The sequence below is a fragment of the Acinonyx jubatus genome, chromosome C2 (genome assembly GCF_027475565.1).
Source record: "Acinonyx jubatus isolate Ajub_Pintada_27869175 chromosome C2, VMU_Ajub_asm_v1.0, whole genome shotgun sequence".
NCBI classification, from domain to species: Eukaryota; Metazoa; Chordata; class Mammalia; order Carnivora; family Felidae; genus Acinonyx; species Acinonyx jubatus.
This window is the reverse complement of record NC_069384.1, coordinates 123,804,584-123,820,161: the sequence shown is the minus strand read 5'-3', so window position 1 is coordinate 123,820,161 and position 15,578 is coordinate 123,804,584.

The window sequence follows — 15,578 nt, the reverse complement described above, 5'->3', positions numbered from 1 at the left end:
CATGAATTCAGCAAAGTCTCAGCATACAAAATCAATGTACAGAAATCAGTTGCATTCTTATACACTAACAATGAAGTAACAGAAAGACAAATGAAGAAACTCATCCCATTGACAATTGCACCAAGAATCATAAAATACCAGGAATAAGCCTAACCAAAGATGTAAAAGATCTATATGCTGAAACTATAGAAAGCTTATGAAGGAAATTGAAGAAGACACAAAGAAATGGAAAAACATTCTGTGCTCATGGATTGGAAGAATAAATATTGTTAAAATGACAATACTACCCAAAGCAATCTACACATTCAATGCAATCCCAATCAAAATTGCACCAGCATTCTTCTCGAAGCTAGAACAAGCAATTCTAAAATTCGTATGGAACCACAAAAGACACCGAACAGCCAAAGTAATTTTGAAGAAGACCAAAGCGGGAGGCATCACAATCCCAGACTTTAGCCTCTACTACAAAGCTGTAATCATCAAGACAGCATGGTATTGGCACAAAAACAGACACATAGACCAAGGGAATAGAATAGAGAATCTAGAATTGGACCCACAAAAGCATGGCCAACTAATCTTTGACAAAGCAGGAAACAATATCCAATGAAAAAAAGACAGTCTCTTTAACAAATGGTGCTGAGAGAACTGGACAGCAACATGCAGAAGAATGAAACCAGACCACTTTCTTACACCATTCACAAAAACAAACTCAAAATGGATAAAGGACCTGAATATGAGACAGGAAACCATTAAAACCCTAGAGGAGAAAGCAGGAAAAAACCTCTCTGACCTCAGCCGCAGCAATTTCTTACTTGACACATCTCCAAAGGCAAGGGAATTAAAAGCAACAATGAACTATTGGGATCTCATGAAGATAAAAAGCTTCTGCATTGCAAAGGAAACCATCAACAAAACTAAAAGGCAACCGATGGGATGGGAAAATATATTTGCAAATGACATATCGGACAAAGGGCTAGTATCCAAAATCTATAAAGAACTCATCAAACTCCACACCCGAAAAACAAATAATCCAGTGAAGAAATGAGCAGAAAACATGAATAGACACTTCTCTAAAGAAGACATCTGGATGGCCAACAGGCACATGAAAAGATGCTCAACGTCACTCCTCATCAGGGAAATACAAATCAAAACCACACAGAGATACCACCTCACACCAATCAAAGTGCCTCGAATGAACAAATCAGGAAACTATAGATGCTGGCGAGGATGTGGAGAAATGGGAACCCTCTTGCACTGTTGGTGGGAATGCAAACTGGTACAGCCGCTCTGGAAAACAGTGTGGAGGTTCCTCAAAAATTAACAATAGAACTACTTGAAGACCCAGAAATTGTACTGCTAGGAATTTACCCAAGGGATACAGGAGTGCTGATGCATAGAGGCACTTGTACCCCAATGTTTATAGCAGCACTTTCAACAATAGCCAAATTATGGAAAGAGCCTGATGAATGGATAAAGAAATTGTGGTTTATATACATAATGGAATACTACATGGCAATGAGAAAGAATGAAATATGGCCTTTTGTAACAATGTGGATGGAACTAGAGATGTTATGGAGAATGAAATAAGTCACATAGAGAAAGACAGATACCATATGTTTTCACTCCTATGTGGATCCTGAGAAACTTAATAAGACCATGGGTTAGGGGAAGGGAAAAAAAAAAGGTTAGAGAGGGAGGGAGCCAAAACATAAGAGACTCTTTAAAAACTGAGGACAAACTGAGGGTTGATGGGGGGGTGGGAGGGAGGGGAAGGTGGGTGAGGGGTATTGAAGAGGGCACCTGTTGGGATGAGTAGTGGGTATTATATGGAAACCAATTTGACAATAAATTTCATATTAAAAAAAGATAAATAAACATAGCCAAAGCTTGTGGCTTACAAAAAAAAGTAACTAGGCCCAAGGAGACAAAACAAGACTAGGATTTTTTTTTCTACAAAGAATTAAAACCTATACCATATGAAATTTATAGAACTCAAAAAACTTAAAGAACTCCTTGGACAGATTTAATATCAGACTATGCATCTGTAAGAGAGAGTCAGTGTACTGGAAGATAGATCAGAAGAAATCAACACCAATGAAACTTGGAGGGACAAAAATATAGGAAATATAAATGATTATAGGGGAAACCATATAGGGAAGGATTCTGACATATGTACAATTGGAGTCTTAGAAAGACAGGTCATAAAAAATAATGGAGGAGAGCTAGCCAAAAATTGGTGAATGACACTGAGCCACAGATTTAAGATACCCGGCAAACCCTGAACTGGAATAAAGAGAAATCCATACATAGGCACATAGTAAAACCACTAAAAACCAAAATAAAAATACATAAGCTATTGAGGGGAAAATAGTGGTTTTTTTCTTTGAGAAAGAAACATTAGACTGACAGCTACCCATTAATAAAAGCAATTGAAATGAGAAGACCTTGAAATAGTATTCAAAATGGGAAAGAAATGCTAATGTATAATTCTATATCTAGCAAGAATATCTTTCAAGAGTGAGAAGAAAGACATTTTCACACAAACAAAAATGGAGAATCTGTCACAAGGAGACCCAGCAGTGAAGATGCTCTTCAGGCAGAAAGAAAATGATCCTGGATAGGAACACAGAGATAAATGAAGTATAATGAAAATGCTGTAGGTGATAAGAGTCCTGGGCCAGATGGCTTCTCAGTGGAATTCTACCAGACATTTAAAGAAGAGTTATTAATATTCTCTTCAAACTGTTAAAAAAAAAAAAGAAAGAAATGGAAGGAAAGCTCCCAAACTCATTCTATGAAGCCAGCACTACCTTGATTCCAAAACCAAAGACTCCACTAAAAAGAATTGCAGGGCAATATCCCTGATGAACTGGGATGCAAAAATTCTCAACAAAATTCAACAATACATTCCTGAGCTGCAGGGCTGATTCAATATTTGCAAATCAGTCAATGTGATACATAACATTAATAAAAGAAAGGGTAAGAACCATATGATCCTTTCAATAGATACAGAAAAAGAATTTGACAAAATACAGCATCCTTTCTTCATAAAAACCTTCAAAGTAACGATTGAAAGAACATACTTTAACATCCTAAAAGCCATATATGAAAGACCCACAGCTAATATCATCCTCACTGGGGAAAAACTGAGAATTTCCCCCTAAGGTCAGGAACACGACAGGGATGTCTGCTCTCGCCACTGTCATTCGACATAGTACTAGAAGTCCTAGTCTCAGCAATAAGCCAACAAAAAGAAATAAAAGGCATCCAAATAGGCAAGGAAGAGGTCAAGCTTTCACTCTTTACAAATGAAATGACACTCTACATGGAAAACCCAACTCCACCAAAATACTGCTAGAGCTAATACATGAATTCAGCAAATTCGCAGGATATAAAATCCACATACAGAAATTGGTTGCATTTCTATACACCAGAATCAACAGAAAGAGATATCAAGGAATCTATCCCACTTACAGTTGCACCAAAACCATAAGATAACTAGGAATAAACCTAACCAAAGAAGTAAAAATCTGTATCCTGAAAATGATAGAAACCTTATGATAGAAATTGAAGAAGACACAAAGAAATGGAAAAACATTCCATGCTTATGGATTAGAAGAATGAATATTGTTAAAATGTTGATATTACCCAAAGCAATCTACACATTTAGTGCAATCCCTATCAACACTAGCATTCTTCACAGAGCTAGAACAACCTAAACTTTGTATGGAACCAGAAAAGACCATGAATAGCCAAAGTAATGTTGAAAAAAAAAAAAGCTGGAGGCATCACAATTATGGACTTTAAGCCGCATTACAAAGTTGTAGTCATCAAGACAGTATAGTATTGGCAAAAAACAGACACATAGTTCAGTGGAATAGAATAGAGAACCCACAGTTCAATGGAATAGAATAGAACAGACCCACAAATATATGGCCAACTAATCTTTGACAAAGCAGGAAAGACTATCTAATGGATAAAAGACAGTCTCTTCAGCAAACGGTGCTGAGAGAACTAGACAGTGACATGCAGAAGAATGAAACTTACACCATACACAAAAATGAATTCAAAATGAATGAAAGACCTAAATGCAAGACAGAAACCATCAAAATCCTACAAGAGAAAACAGGCATCAACCTCTTTGACGTAGGCAACAGCAATTTCTTACATGCCATGTCTCTGGAGGCAAGGGAAAGAAAAGCAAAAATGAACTATTGGGACCTCATCAAAATACAAATCTTCTGCAGAGCGAAGGAAACAATCAACAAAACTAAAAGGCAACTGAAAGAATAGGAAAAGATATTTACAAACGGCTTATCAGCTAAAGGGTCAGTATCCAAATCTATAAAGAACTCATCAAACTCAACACCCTAAAAACAAGTAATCCAGTGAAGAAATGGGCAGAATACATGAATAGACACTTTTCCAAAGAAGACATCCAAATGGCTAGCAGACACATGAAAAAGTGCTCAACATCACTCATCATCAGGCAAATGCAAATCAAAACCACAATGAGATACCGCCTCACACCAATCAGGATGGCTAAAATTAACAACTCAGACAACAAGAGATGTTGAAAAAGGGCACACTTTTGCACTGTTAGTGGGAATGCAAACTGGTGCAGCTACTCTGGAGAACAGTAGAGAAGTTCCTCAAAAAATGAAAAATAGAACTACCCTATGAGCAAGCAATTGCATTACTAGGTATTTATCCAAAGGATACAAAACTGATGACTCAAAGGAGCACATGAACCCCAATATTTATAGCAGCACTATCAACAATAGCCAAATTATGGAAAGAGCCCAAATGTCCATCAAATGATGAATAAATAAAGATGATATGGTATATATATATACAATGGAATACTACTCAGTGATGAAAAAGAATGGAATTTTGCCATTTGTAACAACATGAATGAAACTAGAGGGTATTATGCTGAGTGAAATAAGTCAGAGAAAGATCATATAATTTCACTCATATGTGGAATTTGAGAAATACAACAGATGAACATAGGGTAAAGGAATGAAAAATAAGATAAAAAGAGAGAGGGAGGCAAACCATAAGAGACTCTTAAATACAGAGAACTGAGGGTTGCTGGAGGGGTGGGGGGATGGGTTAAACAGGTGATGGGCATTAAGGAGGGAACTTGTTGGGATGAGCACTGGGTGGCATATCTAAGAGATCAATCACTGTGTTTTACTCCTGAAGCCAAGACTACACTATATGTTAACTAATTTGAATTTAAATAATTAAGAAAAAAAAAAGAAAATGGTGTAGGAGAATACAAATGAACACTGACTGAAGAAAACAAGCATAATGTGTTATTAGGTTTAAAGGTATACAGAACATTAAAATGCATGACATCAATGGTTTAAAATTCAGGGAGGGCAGATAAATGTAGCAAAAGATTGTTCTAATGACCTTGTCTGGACTGCTTAGGTAAAGAGGATACCAATTAATATTAGATAATTATAAATTAAGGATATATGTGGTAATTTTTAGTGTTATCATTAGAACAGTATAGTGATACATGATTTCCAAGATAATAGTGAGAAAAGTAATCATAAAAACACTGAGAATCTACTTTTTATTTTTTAATTTATATTAAAAAATAATATTGGGGCTCTTGGGTGGCTCAGTCAGTTAAGCATTCAACTTCGGCTCAGGTCATGATCTCCCATTCATGGGTTGAGCCCCGCATTAGGCTGTGTGCTGACAGCTCAGAGCCTGGAGCCTGTTTCAGATTCTGTCTGTCTGTCCATCTGTCTCTCTCTCTCTCTCTCTCTCCTCCTCCTCCCTAGCTTTCACTGTCTCTCTCAAAAATAAGTAGGCATTATAAAAACATTAAAAAATACTATTTATTGTCAAGTTGGCTAACATACAGTGTATATACAACGTGCTCTTGGTTTTGGGGGTAGATTCCTGTGATTCATTGCTTACATACAACACTCAGTGCTCATCCCAACAAGTGCCCTCCTCAATGCCCATCACTCATTTCTTTCTAAAGGCAGAAAAGGAGAGAAAAGGGAATAAAATAGGTTTGGTAAATCCAACACAAATAGTACTTACATTAAAGTCAAACAGACTAAATCTTGCATAAAAAGACTTTTATACTGAATAAAAACTAAAATTCATCTCTTTTACATTTATAAGATACACATGTAAAATGTAAGGATAAAAATTGAAGATAAAAGAAAACATCAATTGAAAAAAGGCTGATATAGTAATACCAGACAAAACAGACTTTAAGAAATTACTACTGGAGATAAAGAAGATCCCTTTATAATGAAGTGTTTAACTCATAATGAATATATCAAAAATTTAAATTTAAATAGACTTACTTTGTGGAATTAAAATATGCAAAAATTTGCAGAGCTATAAGAAATGGATAAGTCCATGATCACAATGGGTAATTATGACATATTTTCAAATGACTGACTTAAAAAAACCCAAAAGTCAGTGAAGTTATAGGAAATATGAATATGTACAAGCATGTTCTACCACCATCTATGTATGGGATAGATATTCTTTTAAATTGCTCATGGAATATTTGTAAAAATTGACTATGTGCGGGGCCATAAAGCAAGCCTCAACAAATTTCAAAGGATTGAAATCATACAGAATTTGTTTTCTGATGACAGTGGAATTAAAATTAATAATAAAAATGTAACTAGGGGCACTTGGGTGGCTCAATCAGTTAAGTGTCTGACTTTAGCTCAGGTCATGATCTCCTGGTTTGTAAGTTCCAGCCCCACATTGGGCTGTCTGCTTTCAGCACAGATCCTGTTTCAGATCCTCTGTCCCCCTCTCTCTCTACCCCTCCCCTGCTCATGCTCTCTCTCTCACAAATATACATTAAAATTTTTTTAAAAAATGTAACCAGAAAATCCATGGTTGTCCTAAGAATGTCTACTTTTACTACTTATGAGGCAAGTATATTTCTAAATAATACATGAATAAAAATGAAACTATAATTAAAATTATATGCTACATTAAAAAAGATCTGAAATCAGCAATTTAACTTTACACCTTAAGACACAGGAAGAAGAAAAAAGTAAGCCCAAAGCAGGCAGAAGGAAAGAAATAATGAAGATTAGAGGAGAAATTAATGGAATAGAAATAAACAAAACTAGTGAAGCCACTAGTGACTTCAGTGACTTTGAAGAAATCAAGAAAATTGACAAAATTTTAGCCAAACTAACCAAGGTGGAAAAAACCTTTTTCAAAAATAAGTCTCAAATCACCAAAATCAAGAATGAAAAAGGGGATATACGTGACCTTATAGAAATAAAAAGAATAAGAATACTATGAACTGACAAAAATTAGATAAATTACTTAGATGATACGGACAAATTCCTAGAAAGACAGAAACTACTGAAACTAATTCAGGAAGAAATAAAAAAATCTCAATAAACCTATAACAAAATATTGAATTAGTAATCAATAGACTACCACAAAGAAGGAGCACCTGGGTGGCTCAGTCAGTTAAGCATTGGATTTCGGCTTAGGTCATGATCTCACAGTTTGTGAGTTTGAGCCCCCTGTCAAGCTCTGTGCTGACAGCTCAGAGCCTGGGGCCTGCTTCAGATTCTGTGTCTCCCTCTCTCTCTGCACCTCCCCACTTGTGCTCGGTCTCTCAAAAATAAATAAATGTAAAAAAAAAAAATTAAAAAAGAAAAAAAAAGCCTTAAACAAAGAAAATCCCAGACCAGATGGTTTCATGAAGGAATTATACCAAACATTTAAAGAACTAGTATCAAATTTTAATAACCTTTCCAAAGAATAGAAAAGATTCATTCTATGAAGTCAGTATAGCTCTAATACAACAATGAAACCAAAACAACAACAACGAGAAAACTACACATCAACACATCAATGTATCTTTAACAAAATGCTAGCAAGTTAATTCAGAAATAGGTAAAAAAGGATTGTACCCCATAACCAAGTAGGATTTATTCCAGAAATACAAAATTGGTTTAACATCTGAAAATCAATCAATGTCTTACACTATATAAATAGAACAAAAAACAAAAAGCACATGCTCATCACAGTAGATGCAGAATAAACATTTGAAAAGATTCTCTACCTCTTAATGATTAAAAAAAAAACCCCAATAAATGAGGAATAGAAGGATACTTCTTCCAACAGATAAGAGGTATATTGTACTGGAGGTTTTACTGAAGAAAAAGAAACAAACAGCATCCAGATTGTAAAGGAAGAAACATCTGCATTTGCAGATAACACCATCTTGTATATAGAAAACCTTAGAGTATCCTCAAAAAACTGCCATAACTAATAAATAAGTTCAGTAAGGTTGCAGAATATAAGATCAATATACATAAATCAACTGTATTTCTGTACATTAGTAATGAGCAAACCAAAAATAATTCCATTTGAAATAGCATTAAAAAGCATAAAATACTTAGGAATAAATTTAACAAAAGAAGTACAAAGCTTGTACTCTGAAAACAACAATATGTTATTACAAGAAATTAAAGATGACCTAAATAAATCAGTTCATGGATCAGAAGATTTAATATTGTTAAGATGCTAATGATCCCCATTGATGTACAGATTCAATACAGTCTCTATCAAAATCCCAGCTAACTTCTTTGCAGAAATAAGCTGATTATAAAAATCACATGGAAATTCAAGGGACCCATACCAGCCCAAAATATTGAAAAAATAAAGTTGGAGGACTCATACTTCTGGTTTCAAAACTTACTGCAAAGCTGTAGTAGATAATCAAGACAATGTGGTACTGGCATAAGAATAAACATAAAGCTAAATGGAAGGATTGAAAGTCTGAAGAAAAAACAAACAACAACCACAAATCGGTTGGTCAATTGATTTTCAACAAGAGTGCTGAGACAATTCAATAAGAAAAGAGTCTTTGAACAAATGTTGCTTGGGCACTTAGATATACACATGCAAAGGAATAAAGTTAGACCACTGCCTCATACCACATACAAAAAATAACTAAAAATAGATCAAAGTCCTAAACGTAAGAGCTAAAACTATACAACTCCTAGGAGAAACCATAAATATTTGTGACCTTGGATTAGGCAATGCTTTCTTAAACATGACACCAAAAGCACAAGCAACCTAATAAAAATAGATTAATTGGACTTCATCAAAACTGAAAACTTGTTTTTCAAAAGACTATCAAGCAAATGAAAAAATAACCCACAAAATAGGAAAAAATACATGCAAATCATACATCTGAGAAGATTCTTGTATCCAGAATCTATAAATAAGTATTACAACTTGACATTTAAAAAGCAAATAGCAAACAAATGGTTGATGGGGGGGAGGGTAGAGGGGAAAATGGGTGATGGGCATTGAGGAGGGCACTTGTTCGGATGAGCACTGGGTGTTGTATGTAAGCAGTGAATCACAGGAATCTATCCCCAAAACCAAGAGCACACAGTACACACTGTATGTTAGCCAATTTGACAATAAATTATTTTGTTTAAAAAAATCAAATAGCCAAATTAAAAAGAGGCAAAGTAACTGAATAGATAGTTCTCCAAATAAGATATACAAATAAATCCATGACAAATGCTTAACATAATTTAGCCATTATAGAATGGCTAATTCCACTCTCTAAACACTAGGATGGCTATAATAAATAAGATAACAAGTGGTGGAGAAATTAGAACCTTCATACACTGTTGGTGAGAATGTAAAATGGTGCTTTGGAAAACAGTTTGGCAATTCCTCAAATAGTTAAATACAGAACTACCATTTGATCTGGCAATTCTACTCCCAAGTATATAACCAAAAGAAATGAAACCATATGTCTACACAAAACTTGTGCGGGAATGTTTATAGCAGAATTATTAATATCTCCAAAGTAGAAAAAACCCAAGTGTCCATAACTCATGTGTGAATTAAGTATTATTCACTAATAAAAGGAAATGAAATACTAATAAACCCTGAAAACATTATGCTAAGTGAAAGAAGACAGTCACAAAGGACCACATATTATGTGATTTCATTTATATGTAATGTCTACAATAGGCAAATCTATAGATACAGAAAGTAGATTAGTGGTTTCCTAGGGCTAGGTGGGATTGGGAGATTGTGAGGTGATGACTAAGGTGAGCGTGGGGGGTGGGTAGGTTGGGAATATAATGTACAAAAATTGATTTTGACAATGAATGTACAAGTCTATGAATATACTAAAAGCCACTGGGTGTTTGTATGGTATGTGAATTTTCTGCTTTATATATATCTAAATATATTTATATCTATGTTTCTATATAGTAGTTTTTAATGTTTGAAGAATTGGTCTATTTGATCTAAGTTGTCAAATTTATGGGTATAAGTTGTTGATAGTATTCCCTTATTATCCTTTGGTGTTGGCAGAGTCTAGGGTGACATCCCTATTTCATTGCTGATGTTAGTGATTTGTATCATCTATTTTTTTCCTTTTGACAGTCTTGCTAAAGTTTATGAATTTTATTAATCTTTTCAAAGAACTAGGCTTTTATTTCATTGATTTTTCTATTACTTTTTCTGTTTTCAGTTTCATTGATTTCTGCTCTTATAGATATTATTTCTTTCCTTCTCCTTTTGGCTTAATTTGCTTTTTCTTTTCTTTTAATTACTTTAGGTGAGAACTTAGATTATTGATTTGAGACTTGTCCTATTTTCTAGTGTATGCAATTAGTGCTATAAGTTTTCCTCTCAGCACTGTTCTTACTGCATATCACAACTATTGATATGTCTTATTTCATTTTTATTCAGTTCAGTATGGTTTTGTATTTCTCTTGAGATGTCTTCTCTGATCCACAGATTATTTAGGAGTATGTTATTTAGTTCCCAAGTATTTGGAGATTTTACTGTTTTTGACTTCAGACAGATCTTTCTGTTTTTGACTTCAAACTTAATTACATGTGTTCGAGAACACCCTCTGTATGGTTCCAATTCTTTTAAATCTATTGAGATTTGTATTTTGGCCCAGGATATGGTATATCTTGGTTTATGTTCTGGAGGAACTTGAAAAAATGTGTATTCTGCTCTTGTTGAGTGAAATGTTCTATAAATGTCAATTAGGTCCTGTTGGTTGATGATGTTATTGAGTTCTTTTTTATTCTTGCTTATTTTCTGTATAGATGTTCTATCAATAGGTGAGAGAGGGTTTTAGAAATCCCTAGATATAATTATGGATTCATCTATTTCTCCTTTTATTTATGTCAAGTTTTGCCTCATTATCTCAGCTCTGTCTGGTGCATAAAGATTTTGGATTGCTGTTTTCTTGGTGAATGATTAATTAATTAATTAACAATTTAAATTTAATTTAGTTAACATACAGTGTAGTATTGGTTTCAGGATTAGAACCCAGTGATTTATCACTTATAGATAATACCCAGTGCTCATCCCAACAACTGCCCTCCTTAATGCCTATCACCCTTAATTCCTATCACCTACCTCTCCTCCTCAGCAACCCTTAGTTTGTTCTCTGTAAGAATCTCATGGTTTGCCTCTGTTTTTATCTTATTTTTCTTTCTCTTCCCCTATGTTAATCTGCTGTGTTTCTTGAATTTTACATATGACTGAAATCATGTATTTGTCTTTATTTCACTAAGCATAATAAACTCTAGTTCCATCCATGTGTTGTAAAGGGCAAGATTTCAGATGAATGACTTTTTTAAATAATTGTGTCTCTTTCTATCTCTGGCAATTTTATTTATATACTTTTGTTTTCCTTGCATTATTGTTTCCATGATATATCTTTGTATATCTTTTCACTCTCAACCTACCTATATTATGATATCTGTATTTAGTTTCTTACAGATGTATATTGCTGGATTATGTTTTTAAATCCATGCTGACAATCTCTTTTAGTTGATGTATTAATACCATTTACATATAATGTTATTATTGATAACTTAGGGATTAAGTTCTGCAGTTCTACTTTTTGTTTTGTGTTCTGTTTTTGCTTTTCTGTTTTCTTTTCCCTGCATTCCATGGATTAGTTCAACATTTTTAAAAACAATTCCATTTTGCTTTATTGATAGTATTCTTGAATATATCTGTGTGTAGCTTTATTTACTGTTTTTTCTGCATATTGGATTTGATCTCTATCTCTGTCTGTCTCCTCACAGTCTAGTGGTGGTGTCATTTCACCAGTTCAAGTGAAATATAATAATGTGATTTCACTTTACATCCCATTACCATGCCCTGTTATTAAATAATTATCTAAAATATTTCCTCTAAATACATTTAGAACTACATCAGTCAGTGTTAAAATTTTTGCTTCAACACTCAAACATGATTTAGAAAGCTCAAGAGCAGAAGGAAGGCCTATTGCACTTATCCATATTTTTGCTTATCATGTTCTTACTTTCCTTCTGATCTCCCAAGGTTCCTTATTTTATTATTTCCTTTCTGTTGAGAGAATTTTGTTTAACCATTCCTTTACGATAGTCTTTTAGTTTTCCTTCCTTTGAGAATGTCTTGATTTTTCCTTCATTCTTCAAGGTATTTTCACTGGTTATAGGATTCTGGGTTGGCAGGGTTTCCCCTCCCCACAACACTTTAAAAGTATTATGCTACATCCCTCTGACTTTAATGATTTTTGATGAGAAATAGTCATTCTAAGTGTTACCTCACTTTAGGTAATGTGTCTTTCTGGATGCTTTCAAAACTTTGTTTCAGAAATTGTGATATGTCTTGGTGTAGATGTTTTGGGATTTATTGTGTTGGGAGTTCATTCACCTTCTTGAATCTGTAGGTTTATATTCCTTGACAAATTTGGGAAGTTTTCAGTCATTATGTTTTCAAGTATTTTTTTTAACTTGGCCCTCTTTCCCCTCTCCTTCTAGAACTCTGATGTCACAGATGTTAAAATTGTTGTTATAATCACACAGGTCCCTGATGCTGTGTTCTAACAGAAATTTAAGAGAACCCTACATCCATAAATCCAAACCAAACCAGTCACTCTGCAAAATGATCAGTTGTGAGCAGGTAGATTTGTTCTAGAAATGAAGTCTGAGTTTTCTTTATGAAATTTTAATAAACATTTCATTAAGAAATTAAAGTTGGGGCACCTGGGTGGCTCAATAGGTTAAGCATCCCAACTCTTTTGATTTCAGCTCAGGTCATGTTCTTGTGGTTCATGAGATTGAGTCCCATGTCAGGTTCTGTGCTGACAACATGCAGCCTTCTTGGGATACTCTTTCTTATTCTCTCTCTGCCCCTCTCCCACTCATGCCCTCTCTCTTTCTCTCTCAAAATAAACAAACATTTAAAAAAATAACTTAAAAAAAGAAATCAAAAGCCATATGATCATTCCAGTAGACATCAGATGTTGGACAAAAATTCAGCACATATTTCTTATTAAAGAAAAATGAAGATAAATCAGTGTACTACTCACCAAAGTGGCAATAGTAGTAAATAGAATTTTAAAAATTTGTTATGGTATAGCTAACAGATATCTATAGAAAATATACTCAATGGTAAAGATTTAAAGGCATTCTCTTTAAGGTAAGAACAAGAAAAGACAGGATTATTACTGCTACCTTTCAACATGATTCTAGAGGTATTAGATAAGGCAATAAGACATGAAAAATGGGTACAATTATTTAAAAAGAAGAGATAAAACTGTCATTTGGAAATAGAATGATTGTACACCTAAAAAAGTCCAAGAAAACAACAGAAAAATTATCAGAACTATTAGAATAGTTTAGTAAGGCATCCACATACAAAATCAACATATAAAGTGTAGCAACTTTGGGGTGCCTGACTGGCTCAGTTGGTAGAGCATGTGACTCTTGATCTCAGGGTTCTAGTTCAGGCTCCACATTGGGCATGGCACTTAGTTAAAAAGACCCCTGCAGTCTTATTATAGATTAACAATAACCACATAGAAAATGTAATGCAAAAATTGACACTCAAAGTAGAAAAAAAATACTTAGCAATAGACCTAATGAGAAATGTATAAGATCCATATAAAAGAAAATACAACTTCCTTGAAAAAATTAAAGGAAATGCTAAATAGAGATACACCCTGATTTGAAAGGAAAGACTTAAAATTGTAAAGATGGCAATTCACCAGAAATTTAATTTGTAAATGCAAATAAATGTCAATCAAAAGCCTAAATGATACTTTATGAAACTTGAAAGTATGATTCTGAAGTTTACTTAGCAGAGAAAATGTACATGAAGGAACCAAGAAAAGAATTTTAATTAGAACAATGAAGGAGTTTTGCCTACAAGATATTAACACATCTTATAATGTCATAAGTAATTTAAATCCTTTGGTGTTGGTACTAAAATAGAAAAGTTATAAAAGAATACAATAACAAACCAAGGGACACTGTAATTAGCAGCCTTTTCTACCCTTTTCAAAAGCCTTGGATTGAACTTAATCCCCCTTTTCAGCAGGAAAAAATAGACAGTAATTCAAGCAGGCTACAACTGCTACAATCCCTGGCCAGTGCACACAGACTATAGGGAGAGTGAGTCATTTTTGAGGATATGCTGGTAGAGGGAATAGATGTGGCATCATGTGAATTTGAAAATCCTGACCAAGTCAGAGGGAAAAAGAAGGTATGTATAGTATCGCAGATGTTAAAAAACTACCCAAGTCCATTTACTTGTAAATTACTTCTTTATTTACTGTCCAACCCAAATGTGTTGAGTCCTTTCCCCAAGGGAAAAGTGACAACTACATGGAAATTTGTCCTTCATAGTATTTTTTAAAATTTTTAGTGATATAATTAAAATGAAGGAGGGTGCCTCTAGTCAGGGTACCTAAGAGTAGACATTTTCCCTAGATAGTATCTTCCTTTGGCTTAGTCTTCTGTGTTTGGAAGTATATGACATCACATGGTCTTCTCCTTCTTTATCTTATTTCTGTCAGTCAACTGTATCTTGATACCAGGACAACTACACAGAGTGATTGAAAGCAACTTGGTCCAAAAAAATGTTTCTCCTTTCTGAAAGGCTTTTTATCGAAATGCAATCATACACATTTACTATATACTACTGCAATTTTTATTCTAATACAATAATACTCCTTCAATTTATCAGATCATTTTTATAAGAGAAGTTTGTATATGATTAATATGTCACTTAAAAATAGTGGAGAAAGGATAGACTGCTTAATAAATGGTGGTGGGACAGGTGATTATATTTCTAAAGTTAGATTACTCCCTCACACAATAATCACAATTGATTCTACTTGGACTAAAGAAATATATATCAAAAGCAAAAACTTAAGGTTTCAAAAATATAGGAAAACATTTTTTATAATCTCTGAATTGTATAGCACAGGGTTCCATTGTAGAAAAGGAGACCATGCTATTTATTTTAAGCAGGGAAGGATTTAATGTAGAGAATTAGTTGCTTCCAAAATCTATAAAAGGGCTGGATAGGTGTGGTCTAAGGTGTTTCTCCTAGAACAGGACCAACAATTGGTCCTCCAGGGAAACTTCTACCTCTACCACACTCAAGAAAGTGGGAAATCAACTCCAGGAATTCACCATCTCAGTTGTGACCTATAGTGAAGGAAACTGGCTTTAATGCCTGTGCCTATTTATTGATATTCATAAATGTAATGACTAGAT